Here is a 15,730-nt window from a genome sequence, read left to right on the forward strand (position 1 = left end):
TCAATTAAAAAATATGGATATAAAACTCTCAAAAACTTTACTTAAAAACTGGCATGTTAAAAAATAACACAAATTATATCAAAATAGATTAAATAGAGCACTGCGGAAAATAAAGCACAAAACTAACATCATAATAATAAAAATATTAATATAAATATATTAAAACAACATATGAAAAAAATCAAAACTCAAAAGGATATAAAATACTACAAAAATAGATAAATCGGATAACATAAATATGTATCAAGACGGCACCATTTACCATTGTGGCTTCAACTTGTAACACTGTTAGAATGACATTAAAAAATTGTAAAAACTATATGTAACTAAAATCTACCTCATATACACTCTATCCCCAGAATCAAAAAAAAGGGTGGAGGGATCCTGCTTGCCTCCAAAAAGAGCCTAGAGCTCTCACCGCAACTTTCCACTACAATAAACAATACTGAAATTGCCTTTTTCAATTCGGACCATTTACAAATAGCCCTAGTATACTCACCTCCAGGTACCTTAGATACTGACCCCTCACCATTAATTGAATTCACTACCAAACACTTCAAACAGGACAAACCAGCTATACTGATGGGTGACTTTAACCTACACGTAAACAGCACTCGTTTAACCCACAATTGTGACATCCTTCTCACAGCACTAAATCACCTTGGCTTCAACCAGATTATTAAAGATCCCACGCACAAAGCGGGTCACACGCTAGACCTGATCTTTCTCAACAATGGCATAACTTCGACCACCAACCCTACTTGTGTCCTGGTCCCATGGTCAGACCATTACTCCATCTCTGTTGAACTTAAAATCAAAGACCAACCCCGTCTTCGCTACCCAGCAACCACTATTCACTACAGGAAACCTTGCTCCATAGACAGTCTTAATAAAGTGCTCACCAAAGAACTCGACCGACTGGACCTCACAGACACCTCATCAGCTATCAACTCTTGGCTTGAGATAACAAACAAGGTCGCAGATCTATCCTGCCCATCCATCACCAAATCTCTGAAACCACCTCAAGCAAATAGACACCTGTGGTACACTCCGACACTAAAAACTCTAAAACAAGAACTTAGGAAAAAGGAAAACATCTGGCGCAAATCTCCATCCACCACCACAATTCTAAACTACAAATCCCACCTCAACACATACAGAATAGCTATCCTCAAGGCAAAAAAAGACTTTTTTGCAAAAAAAATCCATAACTTCGCATTCGACTCCAAAGCCTTGTTCTCATTTGTATCATCCCTTACAAAACCCGCTCCACCCATCATCCCGGACGAACAAGCAGCCGACAAAGCATTGGAACTAGCAACTTACTTCGATAACAAGATCACCAACCTTCTCAAACCAATCTCCACCCAACAGCTGACAGCAACAACACCCCATAGCACCTCCATCTCAATCTCCACTCAACTTCTGACAGCAACACCCCATAGCACTCCGATACTCAACAAAAAATGCAGTTTATCATCATTCGAGACCCCATCTTCCCTAGAAATTGAAATCATCCTTAATAAACTTAAACCATCCTCTCACCCACTGGACACCATTCCCTCCAATCTTTTACTATCTACTCCCAGCACCATCTCCAAAGCATTAGCTAACATCATAAACTGCTCCTTAACTCAAGGAAAGGTCCCAGAACAACTGAAAATAGCCATTCTGAAACCATTACTAAAAAAACCCAACTTGCCAACAACAGACCCTGCCAACTTCCGCCCGATAGCCAATCTACCCCTAATCTCAAGAGTAATGGAGAGATTCGTCAATAAGCAACTGTCCGATTACCTGGAGGAGAACAATATACTCTCCCCCTTTCAGTTTGGATTCAGGAAATCACAAAACACAGAAGCTCTACTAACTTCACTATCCGACACCATCCTCCTCAACCTTGAAAGAAAACAATCATACCTCCTCGCTCTTCTTGACTTATCCGCCGCATTCGACACGGTAAATCACAACATCCTCCTCGAACGGCTATCGGATATAGGAATCCAAGGAGAAGCTCTTAGTTGGTTTCACTCATTCCTAGAAAATAGATCCTATAAAGTCAAGATAAATAACGCAGAATCACCTCCTATCAAATCTAGCAGAGGAGTACCTCAAGGTTCATCACTCTCCCCTACCCTTTTTAACATTTACCTGCTTCCGCTCTGCCACCTACTCTCCAGCCTCAAGCTAAAGCACTATATTTTCGCGGATGACATTCAGATACTTCTCCCCATCACAGAATCACTACAAAAAACCTGGACTCATTGGAACAACTGCTTACTATCCATCAATTCCCTGTTATCCAGCCTCAACCTTATACTAAACACAAATAAAACAGAAATCCTCATCATCTTGCCTGACGAAAAACACACAACCTCCAACATCCAAAACTTAACACAATCCACAATACCACCCATCAACCACTCACCGTCAGTCAGAGACTTAGGAGTGCGCATTGACAATCAACTCAACCTTAAATCCTTCATCCACAACACAAAAACATTTAAGGATATAAGTGTCAAGTGATTGGAATCTGTTTGTGCTCACTTGACACTTATATCCTTAAATGTTTTTTGTCCCGTTTTTAGGCTCACTTGATTAAACCTCTTCTAACTTGTTTCATTTCTACACGCGTTCTCCGGAGCATTTTTATAGTAATATAAGTAGCTGGTTCAAAGGCAACATATATCGAGGTAGTGCTGATGTCTCTGGATTTTTGTGAGCCAATGTAATAATTCTCAGAACTGTTTTCTGAAATAATACAGAGACACTTTCATTCCCCTTTCTTTTCCCGAGTAGCATATATTTTTTCCGACAATATGCACATATAAGCTAATTCTTGTTTTTCTTATAGGAGATCCATAATCATTCATTTTAAAAATTAAGTCCTTTTATCCACGTTTTTATAAATCGTGTGTAGAAATAAAGTTTAATCACCGGGCTGTTTTAGTTTCATATGTCACACATGTTTTTTGAAAAAGTTTTACTTTTTTATTTCCATTTATATATTTGCCTCCAGCTGTACCTTGTATAGTGACCCAAGGAGCCGGTTCAAAAGTGATGCACAATGGTGTTTTGAACTGTCCTTGATATTACTTGTATTTGCATGTTTATATGATTTTAATGTGAGTACGTGTATTTATAACAATTTTCCAATTTATACACAGATACATTATGTTTCTTTACAATATGGACCTAGAGTCAATTTGTTGCTGTATTTCTTGTTCTGTCATTGTCTAGTCACAGAGCTAGTCTAACACATATTTTATTCACTCTTTAAATTGCGCTCTTCTTCCCTAAATAATGTTCATTTTCTAAATAAGATACCGGCATATTTGCAACCCTTGTATTGATTATGAAATGAGAAACTGAGGTACCGCTGTCACTAAGAGTTTCACCAGCCTTTCCAATAGTGAGTATATGAGGTAGATTTTAGTTACATGTAGGGGCGGATCTTCAAAACTCCGCGAATAGCTTACTTTTGTTTGCGCTCCAGGCGCAAACAAAAGTAAGCTGGATTTTAGTAGATACGCGCGGAGCCGCGCGTATCTACTAAAAAACCTGGGTCGGCGCGCGCAAGGCTATCAATTTTGTATAGCCGGCGCGCGCCGAGCCGCGCGGCCTACCCCCGTTCCCTCCGAGGCCGCTCCGAAATCGGAGCGGCCTCGGAGGGAATCCTCTAACACCCTCCCCTAACCTTCCCCTCCCTTCCTCTACCTAACCCACCCGCCCGGCCGGCCCTGTCTAACCCCCCCCCTTACCTTTGTTGGGGGATTTACACCTCCCAGAGGGAGGCGTAAATCCCCGCGCGCCAGCGGGCCTCCTCCGCGCCGGGCCGCAACCTGGGGGCGGGTACGGAGGGCGCGGCCACGCCCCCGGACCGCCCAGGGCCGTAGCCACGCCCCCGTACCCGCCCCCAAAACGCTGCCGACACGCCCCCAAAACGGCGTGCCGACAGGGACCGCCCCCCGACACGCCCCCCTCGGAGAACCCCGGGACTTACGCGAGTCCCGGGGCTCTGCGCGCGCCGGTGGGCCTATGTAAAATAGGCGCACCGGCGCGCAGGGCCCTGCTCGCGTAAATCCACCCGGATTTACGCGAGCAGGGCTCCGAAAATCCGCCCCATAGTTTTTACAATTTTTTAATGTCATTCTTACAGTGTTACAAGTTGAAGCCACAATGGTAAATGGTGCCATCATGATACATATTTATGTTATCCGATTTATCTATTTTTGTAGTATTTTATGTCCTTTTGATTTTTTTCATATGTTGTTTTAATATATTTATATTAATATTTTTATTATTATGATGTTAGTTTTGTGCTTTATTTTCCGCAGTGCTCTATTTAATCTATTTTGATATAATTTGTGTTATTTTTTAACATGCCAGTTTTTAAGTAAGGTTTTTGAGAGTTTTATATTTTTTTTTTAATTGATTTCAATGAACGAATTAATATTTTTAAATTACAGACCTTCTGTTGCACAGTCTTTTTTAAGACTTGGATTTTCACCATAACACGACTAAAGTTGAGGTAAAGGTATAACATTTGATGACTTAGTCCTTATTTTACACCCAAATGCTTTGTCATAATTTATATTTACACCACATTTTCATGTTACCATTTTATCTGTGCGTTTTAGTCATGTTTTTATGATTTTTATTATTTACAAGTATGTGTTATTGTATGTTGTAGCCCCTGACGTAGCCCCATTCTAAGAGGGCGAAACTCGGCCAGAGTTGGGCATTGTTCATATACTCGTGTTACTACCTAATAAAGAAATCTATTTGGACATCTGGCTGCTAATCCTGTTTTGTCGCCCTCACGGCTTTGTTAGACAGCCTTCCTTGCTGTTTCTTCAGTTTACATGCAGAGAGAGATATTTATAAAGTATGCAGGTACTTATAATCTGGGTGTACCAGGTCACTCAGACCCTCCATCCTACTTCATCCTTGACGTCCCAACAAAAGACTGCAGACAAGAATCAAACGGGATTTCATATCTAAAAGCTTGCATATAAGTTTGGTCATTTATGCGCATTTAGGGGTCGATTTTAAAAGAAGCACGTGCGGCCTACATGTGTGCGCACTATCCGGAACGTGCATATGTACGCCCGATTTTATAACATGCACAGCAGACATGCGCATTTTATAAAATCCGGGGTTGGCATATGCAAGGCGCAGAGCCGCACTGTCTTCCTCCGTTCCCTTCCCCCTAACCTAACCTTCTCACCCCCTTCCCCTAACCTTTCCCCCCTAGCCCTACTCTAACCCTCCTGACCTTTATTTTACCTTTTGCGCCTGCCTCCGGGCAGGCACAAGTTGTGCACGCCAGCCGACTGCTGGCACGCGATTCTCCGACAGAGCTACAACGGCCGCTCTGTCGGAGGCCTCTGGCCCCGCCCCCACCCTGCCCCAGACCGCCCGTTTTGTAAAGCCCCGGGACTTACACGTGTCCCGGGGCTTTACGTGCGCGGCCTGGCCTTTTTAAAATAGGCCCGGCGCGCGTAAGACAGGTTATGCTTGTAAATCCGGTCCTTACTGCTTATTTAACTTGTGTGCAACCCTTCAAACCCCACCTGGGAACACCCCTAAACTGCGCAGACTTCAGGTTTTTACAAAATTCTACTTGTACACATACATGTCAGGTACACGCTTAACTTCCAATTTCATTCTTTTGAAAAATACCCCCTTTATGTCCCTCCATTGCTTCTACGTTGTTCTCCAGCTCCAGGATCTGGCCCTGGGATCTAGTCCAATCTGATTAGATTTATGTGAGATATAATATTTGACACACAGAAACTGTTGCATACCTGACCATTTTTGAAAGGTTTCAGGGTGGATTTACAGCTTTCGCCTACATTTAGAAGATCAAAATTTTGATAATGGTTCTGTTCATTTTTGACTAGATAGTAGGGATGTGCAGAGCAAAAGTTTAAGTTCATATGTCCATATGTCCAAAGGGGGTCCCATTTGCGGTCAATATGGACATAAACAGAATTCAATGAGTTGAGTATATGTCCATATGTGCAAATAAAAATTTAAACCCCTCACCCTCCTTAATCCCCCCCCCCCCCCCAAGACTTACCACAACTCCCTGGTGGTCCAGCAGGGTCAGGACGCCATTTCTGACCAACTTTGCAAGGAGCACGTGACGTCGGCGTCACGTCGGAGTGACGCGGCGTCACGTGATTCCCCGCGGGGTCGCTTCCGGGATCCTCGTTCGGCCCAAAAGGAACTTTTGGCCAGCTTGGGGGGGCCTCCTGACACCTGTTGCTGCAGATTCCAGCCTTATTTCCCCTTTCTCTTAGTGCGAGGCATTCTGCTTTTAGGAATGAAAATCGCTCGAATTCGAGGCGCTGCTCTCACTGCGTCCTCTCCTTAAAACGCCATCTTGGGACCCTTACTTTTCAATATATTTATAAATGATCTGGAAAGAAATACGACGAGTGAGATAATCAAATTTGCAGATGACACAAAATTGTTCAGAGTAGTTAAATCACAAGCGGATTGTGATAAATTGCAGGAAGACCTTGTGAGACTGGAAAATTGGGCATCCAAATGGCAGATGAAATTTAATGTGGATAAGTGCAAGGTGATGCATATAGGGAAAAATAACCCATGCTATAATTACACGATGTTGGGTTCCATATTAGGTGCTACAACCCAAGAAAGAGATCTAGGTGTCATGGTGTAGAGAGCGGTGATGGAGCTGCATCCAAGTGAAATATCTAGCTTGATTAGTTAGAGGTAGTAGGGGTAGTAACCGCCGCAATAAGCAAGCTACACCCATGCTTATTTGTTTTTACCCAGATTATGTTATACAGCCCTTATTGGTTGTTTATCTTCTCCCCTGCCGTTGAAGCAGGGAGCTATGCTGGATATGCGTGAGGTATCAGTTTTTTTCTTCTCCCCTGCCGTTGAAGCAGAGAGCTATGCTGGATATGCATCGAAAGTGAAGTATCAGGCACATTTGGTTTGGGGTAGTAACCGCCGTAACAAGCCAGCTACTCCCCGCTTTGTGAGTGTGAATCCTTTTTTCTTCTCCCCTGCCGTTGAAGTTATGCTGGATATGCGTGAAGTATCAGTTTTTCTTTTCCCCTGCCGTTGAAGCAGAGAGCTATGCTGGACATTCGTGATGTATCAGTCTTTCTCCCATGCCGTTGAAGCAGAGAGCCATGCTGGATCTGGTTCTGATCGAACTAAAACAATTAAAAGATATGCTACAACTTAATATCGATGCCACCACAGCGATCCGAGGTGAGCTACACACTGTAACCCAACAATTGAACAACTTTCAGGTACGTCTGGATGATGTCGAGGCACAGGCTTCCTCGCTGCTTGTTGCAACGGCGGCCATTCCTCGCATGGTGACTAATATAGAACAACTACAGCGCGATATTGAAGACCTATCGAATCGCAATCGCCGGAACAATATTCGTTTACTTGGTATACCAGAGGGAGCCGAAGGTGCGGATACTGTTGCTTTTCTTTCCCAATTTATCCCGTCGTTTTTCAAGCTTAAATTCGACATGCCTTTTGAAATAGAACGGGCGCATAGGATTCCTCTAGGCTGCTCCAGGACTCTCAATATCCGCGCCCTATTATTTTTAAGGTGCTGCAATATCAGCAAGTTCTCCTCATTCTAACAGTGGCGAAAAATCAAGCCCCATCGCAATATCAGGGTAATCAGCTTCTTCTGATTCCTGACTTTGCAAAAGCTACTGCGCTGAAACGTAAACAATTTTTGGCTATGCGCCCGCAACTCAGATCCTTAGGAGCGCAATATGGACTTCTTTATCCGGCACAGATGAGGGTCACTCTTCATAATCACACTCAGGTTTTTCATCAACCGAAGGCTTTGGAAGATTTTCTCCAGTCTCAATCGGCATCTGAAATGATTACTTGACATTGCATTCTCTGCTCCTAGTGAGCCATGGTTCTCAAATCTGCCTACTCTGACAATTGTTTAGAAGGTATTGTTTTGTATATATACGTACCTCACTTTCAGTTAAATTGTTAGAGTGGATTTCCCTCATGCTTGGAATGGTTCCCAGGCGCCATTATTAATATTTTTGCATTATTTTCTTTCGTCAATAGCGATTCGGCAACCCCTCTGTTGGCTGTGGCCTCTAGCTAATCAAGAGGCTCATTTCATGCCTACTAGCCTACGGGTGATTATGCTTCTACTATTATTACTAAGATTTTTCAATATTTCTTTTTATTTTTTTTTTCTTTTCTCTCTTCTAAAGAGTGACAATGCTTTTGGTTCGATTTTTGTTACTTCGGTGAGCATTTGGAGCATAATCAATTGCAGCAGTGCCTATATGTCACTGTGCCCATCCAGATTCTTTACACGATTCTCATGGCTTCGGCTATCACTCATATCACCGTGATATCATTAAACGTCAACGGCTTCTCACACCAAATAAAGAGGAAAAAAATCCTGACCTACCTACAGTCTTTGCACGCAGATGTCGCCTTTCTTCAGGAGACACACCTTTCACTACCAGAGTCTCTTAAGCTCAAGCAACAATGGGTGGGTTCTGTTCTTTTTAGCCCAGCGGTTAAAAAAAAAAGAGGAGTTGCTATTCTCCTTCATAAGCGTTTAGAGGCTGAAGTCATTGTTCAAGCAGCCGATATTGATGGTAGATGGGTGGTGGCCCAAATTCGCATCGCCAGTCAAGTTTACAACTTATTGAATCTCTATGCTCCAAATACGGATGATCCTTCTTTTTTCCATTCTGCATTTGCCAACCTTTTAACATTGGATCCACATCCTATCATTGCTGGAGGAGATTTCAATCAACCTCTCGACCCCTTTCTAAACAAAAAGACCTCTCTAAGACCTTCTATATCCAACTCATGTAAAGCCCTATGGCATATCAAAGACTCCTTTGGTCTTGTGGATCCGTGGAGACTGCTTCATCCTACGACCAAGGACTATACGTTCTACTCATTTCCCCACTCATCCTATTCACGCATTGACTTTTTTCTTCTCTCCAAATCCCTGGTTTCAACAATCAAGTCGGCATCTATTCTTCCTATACTGATATCGGCCATGCAGCGGTTGAACTTACCATCCGTCTACTTTCGCCTATCCAGATAGATCGGCATTGGAGATTCAATTCCTCCATGCTGACTGACTCTTCATTTCTTGAAGTGATTCGTCCTAAAATCCTGGAGTTTTTTCAGTTTAATTCATCTTCAGAGATCTCCTCTTCAACTCTTTGGAATGCCTTTAAAGCTACCATACGTGGGGATATCATCAGCTACACCATCAGGACTAGGAAGGTTCAAGCAGCAGCTCTTTCCTCTATGCACCGTGAAGTAGAGATCCTAGAACAACAACATATTGCTTCACCCTCTACTGCCTCTCTTACGGCCCTGCTAAAAGCAAGATATCAATACAATCAACATCTGAGCGCCCAGGTCCAAGTTGGTATGGATCGTGCTAAAGCAGTATACTATGCAGAGAACAATAAATGCAGTCATATGCTTGCATCGTATCTCAAAAAAAGACAGGAAAAGAAACGTATAGCTTCAATCTTATCCCCACAAAAACAGTTACTGACATCTGACATGGATATTCTTTCAGCCTTCCGTTCCTTCTATGAGTCGCTCTACCAATCGGAAGCAGTTGATGCCCAAACGTCGCATCAGATTCAACAGTTCCTTGGATCATTGACTCACCCTTCTCTCTCTGAAAGTCAAACTGCTATGCTAGATGCTCCCATCACACTTCCAGAGATTGATGCTGCGATCTCATCATTGTCCTGTGGCAAAGCACCCGGTCCCGATGGCTTCAACTCAGACTTTTACCATGCTTTCAAACCTGAGTTGATAACTCGTTTACATGACTATTACTTGTCTTTTGTTTCACATTCACCAGGGCAGTCCAGCTTTACTGAAGCTTGTATTGTAGTTCTCCCCAAACCTGGGAGAGATCCTGCTCTTATTTCTAACTATCAACCTATCTCCTTACTAAACACAGATTATAAAATCTTTACTAAAATACTGGCTACCAGATTATCCCATGTGCTATGCACCCTTATTAATCCTGATCAATCGGGTTTTATCAAGGGTAGACTTATAGCTAATAACACTCGACTCTTCTTGCATGCATTACATCACGCTTCATCTACCTCGACTCCTACTGTGGCTATCTCTCTCGACGCCGAAAAGGCTTTTGATCGAGTAGAATGGTCTTTCCTCTTTACTACCCTTAAGTGGTTTGGCATTGGACCCACTTTTCTCTCCTGGATTCAATTTCTTTATACTTCCCCCTCGGCTTTTCTATATATAAATAACCGTTCTTCCTCATCCTTTCAACTCCATCGTGGTACAAAGCAAGGCTGTCCTATTTCCCCACTCCTTTTTAACTTAGCCTTGGAGCCATTGCTATTGGCAATTCGCCAATCGATAGACATCACTGGCATAACTATAGGCACGGAGGTTTTCAAACTATCTGCCTATGCGGATGATGTTCTTCTCTTTCTCACTGATCCAGATGCTTCTCTTCCTTCTCTTTTCCGCCTTATTTCTACTTACTCTCTAGCATCTGGGTATAAGATAAACTGGCATAAAACTGAGTTGCTCCCTCTTAATTTATTGGGCTCATTGGTGGATTTATCGGGCCTTCCCATTCAAAAAGTATCGCATGGCCTTAAGTATTTGGGAATTTGCTTCCACGTGGATATTCCTACCACCACTGGTTATTGTGAATCCTCTATTCTTCAGATGATACGAGAGGCCACTCATAAATGGTCTCCTTTACACCTTTCGTGGTGGGGACGACTAGATACTATAAAAATAGTACTAGCGCCTAAGATTACATATATTTTGGCAATGATCCCGGTCCTTTTTTCAAAGGATTTTTACCAATATGTGGATAGACTTCTGACAAGGTTTCTTTGGCACAATAAAGCCCCCCATATTGCTCTCCATAAATTAAAGGGTTCCACTCAACAGGGAGGGGTCAATTTTCCAGATTTTTATTTCTATCATTTGGCTTTTATTCTCCAACAAGGATATCATCACTTTCAGTTTGACCATCATTCCCCTGAGCACCCCAGGTGGTTATCGATAGAACGCCATCTGATATCTCCTGCTCCGCTAGAATTTTGGTTAGGTGTTCCCCTAAATAAGCTCGCTACTACTAACCCTATTGTGTCTGCGCTCTATAGAGCATTCCAAGAGCTGGATTTAACTAGGCTGGTTACCCTACCTCCCTGGCGTAACTCGTGTTTTGCCCCAATATGGAACAATCCACAAATTAAAGTAGGTGGGAAAACGATTAGTTGGCCTACTTGGGAAAATCATGGTATATGGTTTGTTTCCTCATTATTCCACAATGGCTCTTTAATTTCATTCGAACAAATACAAGCCCAATATGGGATCCCTAGGACTCAATTTTATGCCTGGTTGCAACTCCGAAGCACTCTCTCTGCTATGGGCATCTCTAATCTGTCTCTTGCTGAGCCTCCTTATGCTTTCTCCTTTTTTCATAAATATGGCTTGCTTGGCCATCTCGCATCCCGACTTTATAAAACTTTTAAGCTCCTCCGCTTTGTCAACACTGCTGTTAGCCTTCAATCTCTATGGGCACAAGATTTTGGATTGAATTCAAATTTAATTAATTGACATTACCTATGGAAGATTTCGGCTCGCATATCGCTCTCCTCCAGTCTCACCCAAACTTACTTTTTTGTCCTCCATAGGGCGGCATGGACTCCTTGGAAGATGCATCGAGCTGGGCTTCTTTCTTCTTCCAATTGCTGGTCATGTCAATTGCCCAATGGTACTTTATCGCATGTCTTATACCACTGTCCATTAGTCAAAAAATTTTGGAATCAGATTTGGAACATTGTTTCTCTTATTTTAGGGATTACCCAGCCGCACTCTTACTCAATCATTATATTAAGAGGTGCGGATCCCTCCATTAGTCTTAGCCCAGCTAAACGTAAATTGTTAGATTTTTTGCTCTTAGTGGCCCTTCATAACATTTTGGCGAACTGGAAAAGGAGTGATCTGCTTTCTGAACATTTATGGTGGAACTCTGTTTGTATGTACAGCAAGTATGAGAAAGCAATGGCCATTAAATTTCATAGGCTATCCTCCTGGTGTCAGGTGTGGAAGCCACTTGACGAATACATTACATCCGTATCATTGTGAATGGGTTACTTATAAAATCATTAGTGCTTTTTGGCTTTGCTGCCTGAGGTATCCTGTTATATTGTATCATGTCTCACTCACTTCCATTGTGATTCTGCTTCTGTGATTGTCACTCTCTCCCTCTCTTTCTTTCCTTCTCTTTCTCTTTTCCTTCTTCTTTCCTTTCCCTTTCCTCTATCTCTTATAGTTTCTGTGATCTATTTTATTTTAATTCTCTCTTCATTCTCTTCTTTCTTTGCTAATAGTTCTCTCAATAAGGACTCCTCTCAACATACATTGTCTTCTTTAGACGTTAGCATTGTTCCCTCTGGAATATGTCTTTGTTTCGAACCAGTGTGGTATTATTGTTTGACATCTCTTTGTTGCACTGGTCCTGTTGTTTTGTAAGGGCTGCTATGCATTCATTGTATGTCCGTGTTGACAATGTATACGATTCTGTGAAAACGTTAATAAAAGTCATTTAAACAAAAAAAAAAAAAAAGAGGTTAGGACTTTTCAGCTTGGAGAAGAGAAGGCTGAGGGGGATATGATTGGGGTGTTTAAAATCATGAGAGGTCTAGAATGGGTAGAATTGAATCGGTTATTTACTCTTTCAGATAATAGAAAGACTAGGGGGCACTCCATGAAGGTAGCATGTGGCACATTTAAAACTAAAGAAAGAAAGTTCTTTTTCACTCAATGCACAATTAAACTCTGGAATTTGTTTAAAGAGGATGTGGTTAGTGCAGTTAGTATAGCTGTGCTTAAAAAAGGATTGGATACGTTCTTGGAGGAGAAGGCCATTGCTTGCTATTAATTAAGTTGACTTAGAAATTAGCCACTGCTATTACTATAAACAGTAATATGAAATAGACTTAGTTTTTGGGTACTTGCCAGGTTCTTATGGCCTGGATTGGCCACTATTGGAAACAGGATGCTGGACTTGATGGACTCTTGGTCTGACCCATTATGGCATGTTCTTCTTATTATTATTTATTTAGAAACTTTTTTATACCGACGAACGTTGGGAACATCTCATCGGTTCACATAGAACAAAAAACATTAGCTAACCGGGCTTTACAGAGAACAAGAAACAATGCATAAAAATTAATAAACGGCGAGTAATGTAACATAAGATACAAGAGGGGAACCATCAAAGATGTTAAGTAGTAAAAGCTATTTACAGGTACATGTAGTCACAGGGATAGTTAATTACAGGTGGGTAGTTTAATTATTTACAGGAAGGTTGGTTAATTGCATAGGTAATTGCATAAATGAATATTCTTATATTCTTACATTCTTATGTTCTAACTTCATGGAGTGCCCCCTAGTCTTTCTATTATCTGAAACAGTAAATAACCAATTCACATCTACCCGTTGTGATAATAAAATTTATTAGGGGTATCTGTTTAGTGGAAATTTACCAGAAGGGTTCCATGAGGAACTGCTAGATCTTGAGGTCCTCTCTGAAACTGTCTCAAGTTTAGATAACAGAAGAAATAGTGTATCACTTTGTAATTTCAGACACCACAATGAAGAATTATAAAAGATGCAAGTCTTCAAGGTTAGCTAGTGTTCCCAAGGCACTTAGGAATGTTAAAGTAAGCAAATGTTTCTTTTCACCTTCTGATCCTAAATCAAAGGAAAATCAAAGGAAAATTATATTTAAGTCCAGTCAATTGGATATCTGATTAAGTCAGTCTCTCAAACTTTGGAGTTGACTTCCTTATGCGCATAAGAAATATAGCTTTTATCATGAGAAATACACTGTCTCTGTGTCCTTGGTAAACCTTTTTCATTGCAGATGGTGCATTGTTCCGGGAATCAAAGAAGGGATGCTGGCCTGAAGCAGGGCAGCCGGAGAGAGGACGCCAGCTGACCTAAAGCAGGACAGCACAGCCCGAGGGCCCTTCTCTCGATTCGAATGGAATACAGGACACAAGATCCCTGAAGGTATTTTTAATTTTTTCTCTTTGCTTTTTGGGCTGTATCATTTGTATTGCACTAACATTGAGACCTTAAAGGGATATGTGCTTACTTATTGTTTTTGCACTATTATGTGGAGACTAGTGTGTTCCTCTGAATTACAAAGCAGTCAGAATTACAAGGTAATGGTCTGACATAGGTGGCAGATTAATACAGGGAGCAGGAAAGGAATTTAGGGAGATGGCCCCCTGGAAAAAATACCGGGCCCGGTGGAATACAGGGAGGTGAAATCCCTGGGTATACAGCCTAAGGTAAATAGGCTGGGGCAGTCTAGACAGACCAAAATCAGGGAGACAAATTCTCTGGGAAAGTCTAGAACTGGAATACAGGGAGATGAGTTTCCTGGGAATTCTGATATTCCCAGCCTCCTCCTTAATTCCACTTTTTTGAGAAGCCATATCCACCTATCTCCACTCCTCTGAAACCATACTTGATTTCAAAGAAATGTTTGAAGATCCAACAGTGGAACTGCCAGAACTTCCCTCCCTTAATTCACTTGGATGTATTCTGACTGGCACCATTAGTGAATCTACTTTACAATTGATCCTCATGTTTTTTTACTGCCCAGCAAAACTATGCATCACTTTAGGAGTCAAGTTGCTGAGTCCTTTCCTTTATTGTCAGCTCCAGACAAAGCACCCTGAGCTTTGCATTCTATTGCATGTCATTTTCTGAGCAGATACAGCTATAAGGAGTTGGAAATTAGCCCCAGACTGCTTGTTTGCCTCAGGGCCAGCTAACGTCATTTTGAATACCGGATCTGGAGGGACAGGGAGGACTGGTGAACACTCCTGCCCCATTTCGACTTAGGAGACAGCAAGGATGTGATAAAAGACAAGCGGGTGGGGGCGGGGTGGAAGGTGACTTACAAGAAGACTTGAAGGATACATTTTTAAATATTGGAAGCACTGTTGTTTATTTTTCATTGAAAAATTGAAAGAAAACAAAAAAAAATTCAGATTTCAGTGATTTTTTTTTTGTTTGTTGTCTAATTACCCAAAACAAATTGAGGCTTTTTACATTTGTTTGGTTTGATTTCATTAGAAAAAACATTGTGCATCCATCATAGAATTTCATCCCAATGAATCTAGCAGGTAACCTGCTTAGTTAGCCAGCTAGGTCCATTTGAAAATCTATCTCTGAGTCCTTACTTGTGACAGGTCCACTGTTACAGTTGTCTTCATCGCAACATAAAGTGAATTCATCATAGGAAAAGTTACCGCCGTTGAAAAAGATAGGAGTTATACAGAGAAATGGGTCGTATTTTTCACACCCTTTCTTAATTGACATACGCACATCATTTCCTATGGAAACAAGAAAATATTTGTAAGAGGTCATACTTTGCAAAGTTCACAAGATTGGTGATACACTTGTATGGCGCACCTTGGGTCTGCCACGAGATCCCTACTTAAAACCTTTGAGGTAAAATGTAAGACCCGTGTGTGAGTGCACATGTGCGTCATTTGCCAGTGTGTGCACATGGACATGGCGATTTTATAGCCTACGCACAAGTTATGATATCGGCTATACGCGCATACATGTGCACATGATTTTATATTGATGTACGCATCTGCGAGCATATGGCGACACGAGC

This window comes from Rhinatrema bivittatum, chromosome 14, assembly GCF_901001135.1.
Source record: "Rhinatrema bivittatum chromosome 14, aRhiBiv1.1, whole genome shotgun sequence".
Lineage (NCBI taxonomy): Eukaryota > Metazoa > Chordata > Amphibia > Gymnophiona > Rhinatrematidae > Rhinatrema > Rhinatrema bivittatum.